Consider the following 16,533-nt stretch of genomic DNA (forward strand, 5'->3'; position numbering starts at 1 on the left):
TTGGCATCACAAGCTAGCTCTTAAGTTAGGTTCTTTTCCAGCCTCCCCTTGCTCTCGGAGTCCATAAAGCTTAGACACACACTTAGCCAGGTTGGGAAAAGCTAGCAGGCTGGGGCTGCTAGAGAGCTGTTGGCTTGGCTACATTGGTCAGAGGCGCAGTCAGTTGAGATCTATGATTGACAGCCGTTATACCAGCCAAACTGCACTTGTGTCCATGCAGGGCATTTCGGAAGCACAGGTTTGTCAGTATGAGCTGTGTCCATATATTTAGTCAGCATAGCTATACCAAGGGAGCGCATCTAGTGTCAGCCAGGCCCTCAACTCCATGAGCCCAGTTTAGAGCTACTGGAGCGGGTAAGAGTGGTCATCCTGACCTGAACGCCCTCGCTCTCAGCAGCTAGGGAGCCTTGAGCCTGGCTAGTACCTGGATGGGAGATCAGGGGCCACTGGTTCCAGCCAAGGAATTATGAATGGGTACTTGGCAAATATTATAGAAACCAACAAAGCGGTAAGTCTTCATTCAGCCACATGGCTGGTGCTGAGCGGCAGACAGGAAGGAGAGATAATGAGAGGGTGTAGACTTTGCACTTAAGAGGGAATGGAAGTCGTACAGGGAGTGCTACGTGCATACTGAGCTGTTTATAGGAAAGTGCGCATTTCACCAGCTTAAACTCCTCCGAAGTCTCCTGGGAGGTGTTTTACTCTGTTTAGACTCATTGAATCTACCCCTCGCTGTTCTTAACCCATATCCCTGGCTGAGTTTCATCAGGAGTGACTTTAGTCGGTTATGTCTTTCCCTTGATTATTTTTCCCCCTATCTATTAGAGCCCCACTGTTCTAGTGTGTTTGTTTGTGTTTCAAAAGGGTTGAGCAAATGCAGGCACTAGCAAGCACTGCATTGACTCGGAGGCAGAAATGCTGTGTTTTGGCTATAGTGAATTATGGTAATGTTGGTAAATGCTGATTTGCTTTATGTGGGCCTTGTTATGAATTCCCAGGAGACAAGTGCATAAAAGCACGCTCTCCCTCTCTCTGGAAAGTTTCTATTTCCACTACGTCTCATAAGAGGAGTTAGTCGCATGTGAATTCAGTATGCAAGGTAGGAAGGCACTGTCCTTCAGCTGGTAGAATAACATTGTCGCATCTCTTATGTTATCTCTGTTCCCTTCACATAAGCGGGCCATTATCCCATTATGCCTCACAGGGCTACGACTGGAGCTGGTTTGGAAATTTCTGACAAAGTATCTTTTTTTGGATGGCGAACAGAAATATTGGCCAAATCGGCAGTTTCCAAGGGAATAGCTTAAAGGGACACGTTTCATTGCACGTTCATTTGATCAGAATCAAAACGTGATGCTCAGTCAGGCAGATCAAATGGTTTCTCTCCACCCCGCATTCGTCTTTGTGTACCAGGGCTGTCTCTGTCCCCCACGGGCACCGTAATTTGTGCATCCCGTGTTCCCATTCACTCCTAGGCTGGACCAACCCCACAATGCACCACCACCTTTTGGCCCTGGCATTGACTCAAGGGAGCCGGGAGCCCAGCTCAGAGAGTCGAATGGGAGCATCCAGCGCGCTCAAGTTGAAAGTCTCCTGAATCACAGCAGCAGCTCAGCTGGGATTCAAATTAATATCAGAGTGAGAGGAAACAATCTTTCCACGCTGTCCAACATCCTGAAATTAAACATTTCAATTCCAGAAGGTTGGAACAGCTTGTTTTGAGCAGAAATTTCAAAAGGGCAGTGTTTCAAGAGTCCCTTTCCTCATTTTACCCTGGATCATTCTGCTTCACAGGCTCTCCCATAGTCTGGAGGTCCCAACCACCAGCTAGTGCTAGTCTCAAGCTCTCATGTTCATGCTTTCATTGCACAGACAGACCGGCTGAGGCAAAAATATGAGCCGACGTGAATCTTGACCCAGTCTGTTTTGTGGCAGGGTGGTGACATGGCTTGGAAGTCAAGACATCTGGATTCCCTTTCCTGCTCTGCCACAGGCCTACTGCTTGGCCTTAGGCAAGTCATTTCACTTTGCTGCGTCTCTATTTCTCCCATTGCCAAAAGGGGCTGTTAATCGCCCAGAGGGTGCAGGGTTGCTTTGCTGTGATGTATCTGAAGGTCCTCAGATAGAGGATGCTGGGAAAGACAGACTCAGTTCATCATTTAGAAAGCTTGACCCTTAGGATTCTTTTCTGCTGCATCTCTTCACCTCCTTATTCTGGCTGGAGCTGGAAGCAGAACTGTCAAAATACTGGGGGAACTCACCGCACGGCAGCTCAAATTGATGCACTGTGTCTTACAGTCAGCACCAACCCCTGAGCAGAAATGAATGACTTGTACACAGAAACAGTCCAGATGAGATCCCAGCCCAGATACGATGGTCCTGGTTTTGCAGCCAGCCCAGCCGATGTAAAAGTCGGGGAGGAAAGCGGAGGGAGTCCAAGACAGAGCTGCTGGGATAGACATTTGCCTCCGCTCCGTGAGCGCAGGCTGACACGAGGCAGGATGGACGATTTCAGGGCCGGTTCTCTGTCTAGCCTCGAGCAGGAATAGGAAGCCATCCAGGCTGATTAGTGAGTGGTCTCTCAGAGAGGTAGGCTGGCATGATTTAATTCCCCAGTCAGCCTCCTCAGACATCGATCTCCAAAGCAGGAAGGAGGGGAAGCCAAAAGAGGGATAGAGGGAGGGAGAGAAAGAGAAATGAGTGGAGAAGGGAAGAAGGAGAATGAGCAAGGAGGATGGAGAAAGAGAGATGGCTCGGCGAAGGAACGGGGGAAAGGAGAGAGAGGCTGGGGGGTGGAGGTGGGTGAGGAAGCTGTAGAGAGAATAAAAGCTGTCTGTGCATGATGGGCCCAGGAGAAAACGTGGTTACATTCTCTCACAGCAAACAAGTGGGGTTGGTGCCTTTTCACCAGTGCCTCTAATTAGCACTCATTTAAAAGGGCCTCTGTGTGCCATGTCTGGCTAGCTGCCTATGCCCAAGCTCCTGCGCATGACGGAGTTTGGTCAGGCAGTTCTTCTCCCAGATTTGCTGCTGAGCAAGCTCAGCTGATCACATCTGCTTGCTACGAGTCCAGGAGCTCCATGCAAGTGTGTGTCGGAGGGTGGCATTGCCACTCTCACCGGGCAGCAATGAGGGAGGCCTGAAGAATATGCAGGAGAGATCATGTTGCTCTGTCTGGGCATGTGGGTGCACTTGAAGCCTCCCGTACCTTTGTAGCCTGATACCTTGTGGATCACTAGAGTTGGAAACGGGTGCTCTAAAGTCTTTAAAAGGCAGGATCCCTGCTTACAAAGTGCATCAAGCTTTAATTTCTAGACCCATCTGGCTGTGAGCTATCGGGCATTAAAATCACATTATTCTGATTACCATCTTCCTTTATTTTTTTTTTTTTAATGCCTCACTTGGATTCTAGCTTGATTTTAGTGTGTGCTCCCTCAAGAACCACTAGTGCCAGAAACCAGTGCCATATACCATTCGGAGGCTCAGCCTCCCAGCTTTCAGACGGTATAATTAAAGCATTAATCTCTTACTCCAACAGTCTGTAAGATAGCAGCTGTTAAAATAACATGGGAGGCCCTGCCGTAAGGTGCTGAAGTTGCAAGACCACTGCAGATGCCTTTAGGCCCAGAAAACATATTGACCTCTGAAGTTGGCAAGGCTGTGGGGTAGATCTGGTCCTTCCAAAACTGCGACAAATCAAAACCTAATACCTTGAAGTGGAGCCCCTTTGTATGCAGGTGATCTAGGACTCTCCTGGAGCACTTCACCTAAACCAACCATTGTTGATCCCACCTACCTTCACTCAGATCCTGCATGAAATATATGTGAATGGGGTCACTTGGAGTGAAAGGCCAATCCATTGAGACATTTCTGAAAAAAGCAGTACCCCAGGAGATCCTGGGATTTATGTTGATCTTCATTTCCCCATAGGGCTGCCAGATGAGTATCGTTACAGCAGGAGTCACCATGTGGTCCTGTTCCGTGTAGTCTTGCCAGTTCTTTTTCCTAGCGTGAGACACCACACCATCTTTGACGACGTACTGCCTTTTCAATAGCTTTGCAATAGATTTGGGTTTGGAAGACAGCTGTTGCAGGCAGCAGGAGGGTTCACTTTGTGCTTTACATCCTGGAAAGTGGGTAAATCCTTGGAGCAGACCTGGCATGGGTGTTTTATCTGAGGTCTCTGAAAAGGAGGATTGCCTGCCTTCCATCTAATCACCTGTGGTCAAGATGCAGAGCAAAGGGAACAAAGTGGGTTATGTGTATACGCAGAATAAGCACCTGACTTGTCCTTAAAAGAAGCTGCCTTGCAGGGCCCTGGACATCTGCTAGCACTCAGCAGACAGGTAAGGACACCAATGGGAGTTTTTCCTGAGAAAAAGCTAAGTAATGGTCATGGAAATTGCTCCACAGCAGGGAAATAATAAGAACCTGAATCTCACTACCTTCGCCTCCTTTGTAGTCATTTGCCTCCCATATAAAGCGTGTGTGAAACACTACCCCTGACAGAGAGTGTCAGGGGCTCGATTCACCATTGCAGTGGTTCATTTTTATTCTGGCATAAATCCACTGACATTGTAGTAGCAGCAGGCTCTCCATCGGGTAGATTTGGACACCTGTGGACCCCAGATGTAAACGGCAGTGCAAGGAAATGGCGAACTGGATCCTGAGAGCAGCAGCAAACACTCAGTCCCCTCTGAGCCGCGAGCGCCATGCTCTCATTAGCTGGAGAATAGACTGTCTAGGCAAGAGTCGCTGCCTTCTGGGTGCTGTGGCCTCTGATCCCAAGCAAAGCCCCGAACAGTTTCTCATCATAAAGGAACGAGCTGCCAATGATTTTCATAGCTTGATTAACACTCTTCAAACCGATTTCCATTGGATGCCGCAGAGGAGCAGAAGAAGATGGATGTTTTCCATTACTTGATGTAATGACCGTGAGGCAGGCTAATGAAACCTTTACAACCAAAGTTTACAGAAAGCCCACAAACACTGATCAATAGCTGAGTTACAGTTCCAATGCATAGATTAGTGTCGGACGTGCTGCAGGAGGCAGGCAGCAAGGCAAGGTGCGGGGGAGAATGAAAGGCAGGAAGAGGGAGTCCAGAAGGACTGGGAAATGGTGAGGAACAGAGGAACGTGGGACACAGTGAAAGAAAGGAAGATATGGGAGAGAGCTTCCTGGGGGAGGAGTGCAGAGTGAGGAACGAGCTGTGTTTGAGGGAGGCTTGTGTTTCCTCTGCACACATTTGTGCTTCTCAGGTCTCCAGTGAGAAGCAGGGTGACACAACCACTCTTGTCGCTTATTCCTATAGGACAAAATCATTAATATCTCCTCCAGAAGCAGCACCAGTTGCAAACATCTCCAGGGATATTCCTTTAGCTGCATTGTCCCACGGAGGGGAGAGAAGGCTGAGGTCCCATCACTGGACATTTCTCTCTAAAGAAGCTAATCAGCCCCTGAATTGAAACAACTGAGCAAGGCCCAAAGGGACAGGAGGGCTGCAGGAATGGGGGATTCTACCTCGAGCCTTTTGATCCAAGGTCCCAGCTGTTCCACTCCAGCCCACATCAGTCACAGTCAAAAGCCAGTGCTACCTGAAGGTTGCTTTGTTTGAAACCCCGTGGTGTCTTCTCTGCTCCTTTCTAGCAGGTACCCACACATGCATTTTGAGTGCACGTCAGGTCCTCACTGGCTCTGTTGCTGGTAGATGTCAAGGAGAGTAGTTCAAGAAACCATTATACGGTGTTTCCTTATACACTGTGTGATGCACTGTCTCAGGCCTGGCTTGTATACTGCGTTAGGAGACAGTTGGAAGATGGAAGCTTGCATCAGGTGTGTCCGTTCCATGAATATACGGTTGGGGGATCCGTCATTGTTTACCAGTTGCCTGCGGGTCATCAAAAAAAGTGAGTTCTGAACAAACTCAAGGGAAAATCCTGGAGAAACCTGGCTGCTTGTAGTTACCACAGGACAGCCACTGAAGACACATAAGCAGTTCTTGCTTTGAGTCCTGGGAACCTCTTCACCTTCATGATTTCTTGTGACATTGAATTCCACTAGCTAATTGTGTGCAACACTTTCCAGGATTTCTAGTGCTGCGTTGCCATGTGAGCAGTCACTGTAGCGGCCACAGGCATGTTATCCACTTTCAAATGGGAGGGGAGGTGGGTCATTGGGAGGAGAATTGATTCTGGCCTTGTCAATGCAGTGGGGACATGTGACAGGATCTTGACCAGGCTAAAAAAACCCAACCTGCCTGATCCCTCTGATCCTTTATGAGCTGGAGTTGCTTGTTCATGAACCCCTGTGCCTCCTCTTCTTGCCTGCCATGCCTTTGTTCTTTGTACTTCAGTTTGGGAGGCTAGTAGCAGAGATGGGGTGCTCTCTCACTGGGTGTAGTGTCCGCTTGGCTTGGAAGATTCTCCCTCTCGGGTTAGTATCTCTATCTCCTTCATTAATTGGCAAATCTTTTTCCACCTGTAAACTTTGTTGGGTCTCAGCCTGCTAGCCTTAGCTCCTTTTCTTTGACTGGGGCCATTAGCTCAAAGTCTGCTGTTCTGGTTCCTTATCTCTGTCTCTCTGCCCTTCTTAGGCAGTGCTTTGGCTCTGGGCCTTCCAACCCTCGTAGGGCACCATTGGGATCTCCTCCACCCCTGACAGTCCCAAGTCAAACCACCATTTAGTTCATAAACAAAGAGGGGTGGAATGAGATAAGTGTCCACTTAGTAACCGAAAGTCCAAGCCTCTGGTAAAATAAAAAAAGGAGCTACAAAGTACTACTCTTTCTAATGATAGTCTCTCTCTGTGTGTGCATGGAAGCCTCTCCAATAGGCTGCCTTTCCTTAGTCGGCAGTCTATCTCTTGGCTTCTCTGTGGCTGAGTCGCCATGCTCCAGCTTCAGGAACTCCAAGACACAGCTTCTCCTACCTTCATCCACAGACTCCAGTCCCACTTAGATACTCTTTCCTCCCCTTTAGTAGGGGTTTAAGTAGCCAGGTGGCTCTTCTCACTCTCCTGGGCTCTATTCTAAGCACCTGTGAATAAGCAGCTAATCACTTAATCTTTGAGCCCTTAAGTTGCCTGATGTTTCATTCTTAAAGAGAGGGGCCCTCCATTCCTACTCTGTCTTTGTCTCCATAGTTCCTCTCATCTCCTGCACCTCCATCTCTGTCTTTTCCCTACATTCAATAACAGGATAAGGCTTCCTTGTTACAGGAGGTTTCCATAAGGCAGACTCTCCAGTAAAACGTGGTCCATACTGTGGATAATGTCAAAGAACCTTCTGTTAGGCCACCCTTTCTTTACTTCTGGATCAAACCTCTGCATCCTCAGGCCCATCTCTCCTCTTCTGCATCCAGTTCCTTCATCAGATCCCATCACTTGCAGGGACATAGTCTAGAGACTGTTCTGCTGGTGTATCCAGCATGCACAGTAATGGGATCCACCTGCTAACAGACAAAGCAAGGAACATAAAAAGGCCTCCATTGTGAATCTCAAATAGCTGCAATTAACAAAAACACGCTAGCAAAGAACTAGATTCATCTTGCTAAGGCCACGGGAGACAGCTTGAAATATTCCAGCAAGCAAAGTGAGACCACCTAAGACACAAGCCCTAATTAGCAACAGCAGCCATCCAGAAAGACAGCATGCCAAATGGACAAGGCAGAGAGTCCTGTTCTGTTCTATTCTATTCTATATAAGGTCGCATATCATACTCTGCACTATCGGATCTGAACTCTTTGCATTAAACAGCATGATGGGAGAGCTGGAAACACATGCTGAGATGCTGAGAAGAACCAGCCCATAGCATTAGCAGCCAGATTTGGATGGCTTTCCCCAGTACCCACTGAGCCTAGGATAAAATGGATGGTTCCATACCAACACTGGAACCTGTTCCATGTTAATCAATGCTGTTATCTTTGTATCCATTGCCAAAATGTCACCAGGGAGCCCTCTAGCAATGTGTGTAGCTAAGTTTTAGCTATTACACAGGGCCCCTGGGCTTGGGATCACGAGTACTAATTTGACATTTCACCTGATATTTGCTGGGCTAAAAATGGAATTTCCAACAGTTCGTTCTTTGCCGGATAGCTGGAAGCAGAGAGATGCAGACAGCAGCACCCAAATGGAAGCACCCCTGAGCTGCTGACATTTGGAAATGTGTCCTTCAGTTATTGCTCTGCTCCTGGAGAAAAACCAGGGACTATGGTTTTGCCACTTCATCTGTTAAGGCAGGTCCCTGCAGCCATGTTGAACCCTGATGATTTCAGCAAGGTTCTGTATCATGGGTGGGCAATTATTTGGGCCACTTAGGGAGGTTGATGAGCTGTCACAGGCTAAGTCAGCGCACTCCCTCCCCTTCCCCCCTAGCACTTCACCAAAACTCTTGTGGCTCTCCAGCCCAAATAAGCGGCCCTCCAGCCCAAATAACTGCCCACCCCTGATCTAAGGGCAGGGAGATGAGTTCCCTTGTCTCTGCACCCCTTCTCCTGCCTTGAGTTCCTGGCACACAGTCAGGACAGTGCCGCACTGTGTTCCCACGTGCTGCCTTGAACCATGTCAGTGTAGCTGGAGCAGTTCCTTCCTGACCCAGCCACATGCTAGGGTGGGGGACAGGGTGCAGGGAGAAGGGGGCTGGGAGTTATCTGGGCTTAGCCGAGCTGGTGCCGCACTGTGTTCTGCCCCTTCTCCCTGCACCCCATCCCCTGCCACGAGCCCCTGGCATGCAGATGGGCCAGTGCAGGCTGTTTTCCCACATGCTGCCTTGGGCCATGTTGGCGCAGCTGAAAAGACTCCTGTCTGACTCAGCCACATGCCAGGGACTTGGGGTTGAGCAGGAGTCATGCCAGGGATGGCAGAAGCTACACCAGCCACTCCAGCTGCACTGACATGGTGCAGACCATGGAAACACAGTGTGGCACTGTGTTAGTGGCACCCATGTCCATACCAGACCCCAGCTCAGCACAGCCCAGATAACACATGGCTGCTGGCCCTCTCCCCACTGGATCCCCTCCCCTGCCAGTGGGCAGACTGTACCTGAGCTTTAACTTGCCGGGGTTGGGCTGTCTGGTCTGCAAACGCTGTAGGGTTGGAGTGGCTTGTAAACAACCTCACTGGGCAAAAGCCTGGCCAGAAGCTCAACATGCCCTGCCTTGGAGCATATACTGGTGAGCTGGGGAGTACAACTGGGCAGGCTGGGAAGGGGAGTGTCTGCTACTGCTGCACCCAGCTGGTATGGGGAAGGGAGAAGGGCAAAAGATGCTGAAAGCCAGAGGAGCTGTGGGCTGGATACAATTCTTCTTCAGAAGAGCAGCCACGGGCTGGATTGAATGATATGGGAGGTTGGATTCGGCCCATGGGCCGTAGTTTGCCCACCCCTGTTCTACATGGTTCCAAATGTGCAGAACTGGTGCTTTATTAACTCCTGAAAGTACTCATATTTATATGTTGCCCAGTGGTTAAAGCAGCGGTTCTCACCCTTGTTAGGCTCAAGGCATCTCTGAAAAGATGTCAGTTCTTAGTTTTCACTATTGAAAAATCCTCGAGCAATTCTTTTGTTGCAAAGAACTCAGAAAGGCCAGAGCAGGGCAGGATTTTTTTTTTAACATTGTGTATTTTTTTTTTTAATTCTTGGGTTTATCTTGTGATTCGTGTTTGCACACCTACCAGTGCTAACATTGTGTGGCATGCTGGGGCACCCTTGAAAGGATCGCAGGGGACCCCAGGGTGCTTTGGCACCCTGGTTGAGAATGAGCGGGCTAAAGCAGCATCCTGCAGCTTGGTAGACCTATATTTTATTCCTGGCTGCAGTAATGGCTTGCTGGGCAACCCGAGCATTTCCCTGTAGCTCAGCTTGCTGATCTGTAAAGTGGAATATTGGCACTTACCACCTTTAGAAAGGGCTTTTCCTGGGTAGATATCAAAGTACTTTAAAAACCAGGAGCAACACTGGGCATGGATTAGAAAATGCTGGTGAGTTTTTTGCAAAGTTGTAGATCAATCCCTGTTTTTTCAGGGTTGATAGTGGGTTGGAGCCCCGTAGGGGCAGCTGAACGTAAGAAGGATGCAAGGGAGTTGTACGCAGCCCATTCCCTCCTCTGAGGCTGAAATGCCCATGTGACACAAGGGCCTGGGAATCAAGTCTGAAGAAAACTGCTTGTCCTGACAACTTGAGCTCTAAAAGTAGAGATGGGGCTGACTCCTTAATTTGGATCAGAAGTTCAAAGAGCTTTGGACTGGGGAGTTCTGGTTTGCTAAGAACATCATCCCAAACTGAACGACTGGGTCTCCCCCAAAACATCACCTGGCAAACACTAGCGTTTCCTTTGGATTTGTGGTCACACGTTGCCCCCATGTTCAGCCACATGCACACAAAATTGAAGATGCGATGACAATCCATGGGGAAGCTCAAAAAGCATCTACTAAACAGGCATATCTCTGCTATACCACTCAAACACCAAACTGATGAGTTCATCCCTAAAGTACTTAAGATCAAGGGGAGATAAGGAAATGAGAGAGGCTAAGGCCAGCAAAGGATTTAATTCAGTATCTACCATGGCAGGTGGCAGCATGAAACCCCAAAATAGATGAAATAGAAATATCATGCACCTAATGATCAAATCTTTAAACCGAATGCATTTTGTCTTTTTAATCTACTCCAGAGCAGCTGGAAACAAACTGCACAGTCCCACAGTCTCACCTGTCCTCTTTCTCTTTTTCAAATGAATAATAGATAAAGGGATCACTTTATTTAAAGAGAAGGAGCAGAATGGAGTTTGCTTTAAAAAAAGTATAAAAAAGAAGAGATGCAGAGGAAAGAGAGAGAGAGGGGGAGAAGCATGCACATCCCCAGTTGCTGCTGTAAAAGAAAATCCCTTTTCATTTATTTTTGAAGTAAATTAGGTTGATTGTTGGGAAATTCGGTGTCTGGTAAGAACGTTTCAGTTGTGATGTTCATGGAGATGGATGTGTTTAATTTACCCCTTTGGAACGCTTGGCAGACAATAAGGGGGCCCGTGCCTACGAGCTGCTCCATCTCGTATCTTGCTGGCCTTTTCTTTCAAGTGGGACGGCTGCCGGATGGAAGCCGGGGCTTACGTTTTGTCTGCTTCCAGTGGCATCTTGTGCACTACCTGCCCGGAGCCGGGAGGTGATGTGATTTGTTGTTTTCTCCCCCTTCGCAGCCTGAGAGTATGACATGAAGGCAAAACAACAAAGTTCTTGCCAAGCTGTTCGGAGCCAGGAAGCTGTCTGAATCCCATTCAAAAAACAAAAGGATCCAAGCATGGCGGGTGCTGCTCCCCAGGTTATGCTGGACTAGAGTTATGCCATCAGACCTGCCTGCCTGGGGAGAGGAAAACTTCATCAACAGGTGAAGGATGAATCCACTATCAAAGAAAAACCCAAGCTGGCATTGGGGGATGTGTGTTGGACCCCTTTCCAGAAACTCTAAAGTGCTCGGCGGCTGTCACACAGAGTCACATCAAGGCAGCAGTGCAGTGGCGAGTGCCAGCCTATATTCTGTGAATGCATACGCTCAGCCACGACCTTCTTGGGAAAGCATCTATGGACAGATAGCTTCGATGCAGGACAGGATTCAGACGTGCCTGGCAGCCTTCCAGAAACCAGCTGAGGCTTGGTTGTGATCTCACGTCTACCGGCGCAACTCCATTGACTTCACAGCGGGGCCCAAATCTCATGATCCTTCTCCCCTCTGCAAAACGGTGCTAGAAACAGATTTACCCCTATTTCCTTGCCAGACACTAGGAACCACCTCTGAGATGTAATTATTTCTGCAGGTTCACCTTGGACGCTAGACTAAGGTGCATGTTTCTTTCTGGGTATGTCTGCTTTACCTGAAGGCGTAGATTCAGCAGGGACAGGTGTCTGACCTATTTTTAATCTAGCTAGTTTAGGAAACAATAGCAGCCTGGGTCTCAGCACAAGTTACAGGCTCGGAGAACTAGCCTGAGCTGACGTCCATGTCACTGCATCATCACTGCTATTGGCACTTGGTCAAAGTCCACTCTTAGCACTGCCTGAACTGTCTAATTAGTCCTGCTTTGTTCAAGTAATGCATTGTTTTTATGCTTCCTGATGTTCTGATTTTGCCAGAACCGTACAGAATTCTAACACCAATTTATGTTAATGGAGACTTCCCAGGAATCCTTTAAATGTCAGCATTGTTATTTTTGCATCTCTTAAGGTCCTAAATGAAAAGAAAAGTTTTCAACTCAGGCCAATTCAGGTCAAAGCCAGTGAAATAAAAGCAGTGTCAACACTTAATTAAAGATAAAAAATAAGCAAATTAACGACAGCCAACAGGGAGCTGGTCCCCATTGCTCGTAGATATGAGGTCTGGATCCAAGACCGATCTCCCCAGTTAATTCATTTGAACTGTGCCTGGGTGGTACAGAGAAATGGGTGTGGCAACTGGGCTCAGAGGACGATCTTGACCTCAAGTCTGGGTGCTCATTTTCATTTCAACTGCCTGAATCTTGCAGGCCAAATTTTCACATGGTGCATACAGCAAAATGATAGAAAATTGCTTCTGTGCCTCCATGTCCACCTAGTGTAACCACACCCAGGCATAGCCACGGATGCCAACACACCCTTGGATACTGGGCAGCTGGGCAGCGACTTCCTCCATTTAGGTGGAATCGTTTTTTCCATGTGCAACATCTGCACCCCCAAACCTGAGGCGTGATTGTTGGATTGGCACCATTGAGGCTTAGAGCAGCCCTTTGAGAATAGCCTTTCCCAGCGTCTTGCTGTTGCTCCTTCAGCCAAACTTGGCATTTGAAAATACAGAGAGAAGTTGGCAAAAAATAGCAAGGGGAATGTGAGCAGAGCCTTTTTTTTTCCTGATTTCTAAGCCTTTGCTCCAGTTCAAACTTCAGGCAGAAATTGAGGCCGAGTCTTATCCAGCATTTGTGCAGCAAAAGCCCAGGGAGGGGTCCAAGTTGCAAACTTCAGATCTTGGTTTCAAACACCAAAGTGATGAGGGAGTCTGGCTCTGAGCCTCTGCTTCCAATTATCAATCTAGGACCATTTTCACAGATTCATATATTGATCTCCTGTGGCCTTCCACCCAGTTATCCTTATCCTCAGCCAAATAACTTGCATCTGCCTAAGAGGAATGCCCCAGAAAGGCACCTAGCCTCAATTCAAAGAGTTCAAGGGGTAGAGAAGCCACTGTTTTCCCTGGTAGCTTGTTTCAAAGGTTAATGCCCCTCATGGTTAACAAGTTCTATCTTATTTCACATTTGAATTTGCCTGGCTTTAACTTTGTTCTAGGTATGTATTTCTTCACTAGGCTATCTTCTCCCCATGACAGAATTTATATATCATCATCTAAGAACCCCTTGATCCTGTTTAAAACAACAAAATAGACTATGGCTTATTTCTCCCTTCTCCAATTTTTCTTCCAGTATCCTTCTAAAATGTGGACTTTGGAGGCAATGGGTATGGATTTCAAACATGTTGCAAGCTGGGCTCCATCAGTGGACTGTATGGTTATGGGTGGGTGCGGGGAGGGGAGTTAGCCATCTGCAAAAGTCCAATTGCAAACCGCAGAGAGAGACCAGCTCATGTTGAGACCAGGCCAGAGAGAAAAATGTACCATTGTGTTTTAAAAATGTAATAGATTTTTCAATTGCATTTCCTTTAATGAATGAGTCACCCAATTACCACGCTCTCTGCAGTCTGAACACCTGTGCCCGATATCTGAAATCCCTAGAGAGACTTTTATTTTTAACAATATTTATTATTATGAGTGTTATCACATTAGATGAAATCAGCTAAAGATAGAAGCTGCATTCATTGACAACAGGAAGGCAACTGTGGTTTATCTTTACTTCCAGATGGTCCAGGTTTGCTATAGTGCCAGCAGAGCCATTGGCACAGGGGCCAAGAGATTAATACTAATGCAGTGTCTTACATTTCCAAAGTGCCTTTCCTTCTGGAGGCTCCCACAGCCCTTTGCAGACTGGGCAGAACCAACCCTCCCAGCGCAGTAAAACTAATAATACCCAGCTCTTTGTATTAGTAGATCATAGGAGCTGGGGATCATTATCTCTATTTTCCTGAAGCACAGGCAAAGAAAGGGACTAATCTAAGGTCTTCCAGCAAATGAGCAGGAAAGACAGGATTAGAGCCAAGATCACCTCTATTATAGGCTAGTATGCTAACCAAGACACTACAGAGGTGTTGGAGGATGCTTTTCTTTGCAGGCAATTAGGTAACGTTGCCCTGAAGAGGTGCAGCCTGTGAACAAGCCGGCTCTCGCCCTCTTTTAAGGTGGTCTAGCAACACCAGCTGGTTCTGGGGGACCAGTTAGAGACGAGCGTTGACACCACTTATTATTGCAAACAGACTTACTGGCCAGCCCTGCTACCTCCAGCAAGGGAGAGCCAAGCTCAGGGCCTGAGAGAGAGCCACCTCACAAGCCACCATCAGGCAGCTGCTTCTGGGGTAGCACCTGTTCATTACCACATAACAGCATGAAGCCACCATTCAAGATAGGAATCGAAGGAAACACTTTCTGCAGCTCAGATGGCAAAAAGTAGCATGCTGGGAGGCGAGGGGGAGTTAACTTGCAATCACTAAAACTCTAGACCCATGTTCCCCACTGGCTTGAAAATTGTAAAAGATCATTAATAACAACAAATGCCGCTTGCTTGATTAGGCCTGTGAAGCCAAGGGCCCCTTTACGGAGAGTCAGTGTCACACACTGGAATGGTCCTTTAAGGAATTTTATCATGGACTCATCTGTGGTTAATTAGCTTCCTCCCCGCTGAGCTAGGGGCTTGTTCCTCAGATAAAAGGAGTGTAGGAAGATTGGAGTAGGAGGTATATGTCTTTGTGGAGGAGGTTTTGTTAGAGTGCATGTGCTGGGGTGAGGAAGTCTGTTTTATGTGTTAGTGGTTGGAGTTCTTGGAAGTTTAACTTCCTTCTGTGATAGTCTGATGGATCTAGGGCTGTTGGGTGCTTTCTTTGATACGCCGGCTGGTGAATGTAGGACTGCCAGCTTCCAAACAGGAGGTGGGTCTGAGAGTAAGGCTGTAGCTAACACTGAAGTCAGTGGGATGATCCCTTGGGGAGAGGGTCTGAGAATGGGGAAGAAAGCCAACTTCTGTATTTACAGCCCTTCTTCAGGGGTTGCTCTTTGTGGATGTCTGTACAGGGTCATCAGCTCCAGGTCCAGCTCAAGGCTTTCCCTCTCATCTGAATCCTGATCCAAGTTGGAGATTTTTTGGAAGAAGTGAGCCTGAGAGCACCAGGCAGGCAGTCCCCCGCTACTCCCAAGCGAGCTTGAATTGCAGAAGCATGGGTTAGGACTGCATTGACCAATATGCCTTTAGCAGTTACATCTTTCCACTCCGTAGGGACTAGGGAATGATGGAGGGGCTAGGAGCAGTGATCTGGGGCTTTGAGGAGGATTTAGTATGTGGTCAGGGCTGGAATAGGAATGAATGTCAGAAGTGCTGAGCTGTGTAGCGATGCCATAGTCTGCTACCTCTCTTGTGCAGGGCTGAGAATCAAGGGATTTGGGCCTTGTTCCTGGCTCCGTTGCTGTTCTGCTGAGCTCCCCCTGGGCAATTCACTTTATTCTCTGCCCCACTTTCCTGTCCCAGCCTTTGTTCAGAGTCTAGACCTTTCTGAGCATTGTTTGTACAGCACCTGGCATAATAAAGGCCTCCCCACCCCAGCACCTGCACTAACATACTCCTCCCTCAAATTTGTGCTCCTCACCTGCCCATCCCGTCCTGTGAACTGCAAGCAAGTGCTCACAGGTTGTAAGCTGAAAAGAAAACAAGAAGGCAACTCTGCTGGTTTTCCCAGAATAACCCTGTTTCTGCCATGTGTGCCAGTAAACAAATCTGATCTGCAGAACTAGGTAGTCTCCGGCAGACCTGAGCCCAGCTCAGCCCAATATATGCTGCCTGGCTTGTCAAGATGAGAGGTATCATTATCCGGGCTCCCATTGCTGTGCAATTGCTCTATATGGAATAGTTTTACAATTTTTTCCATGGTGGGACTTCCTGCAGAGCTGGGTGTTCTTCATCTTTCTCTGGCATATCAGACAAGGAAGCTTGTAGGATCCTATTATGCAAGTATAGCAGGGGAGGGGTGTTTGTAAAGGTTTGATCACATAACATGTTATCATTTTGCCTAGCTAGGGTGCCAGCTTACAGATCATCCTTAGTTGTGGTAATGACCTAGATGCATTCTTGCCTTGCAATAAATGCAAGGCAGCTTGTCCTCCTGAGGTTGGGGAAGCTACCTTGTTTTTACTGTGGGCAAAGAGCAAGCACATGAGTAACTACTGCAGAGCAGCTTTCCCCTTCTTGCCTTGTGGGGCTATTTTTTGGCCAGGACTGTATGCCCTCAAAGATGGCCTTAACTTTGGAGAGAGGATTGTGAAAGCACGAGCAGAGACTCTCTGCCAGTGCTGGAGAGGAGTACCTGGCAGGGGAATTGCAAATGTATCTGGTATTGCATGCTGCATACAGCAGAAAAGCCCAAGATGA

The 16,533-nt window shown here is 47.9% G+C and overlaps 1 protein-coding gene across 6 annotated transcripts in view; it reads left to right on the plus strand.

The window, feature by feature from the left end:
• NTM (neurotrimin) overlaps window positions 1-16,533 on the plus strand; it is a 735,295-nt gene that overhangs the window by 75,584 nt on the left and 643,178 nt on the right. The window lies entirely within an intron of this gene.

This window comes from Alligator mississippiensis, chromosome 16 (genome assembly GCF_030867095.1).
Source record: "Alligator mississippiensis isolate rAllMis1 chromosome 16, rAllMis1, whole genome shotgun sequence".
Classification (NCBI taxonomy): domain Eukaryota; kingdom Metazoa; phylum Chordata; order Crocodylia; family Alligatoridae; genus Alligator; species Alligator mississippiensis.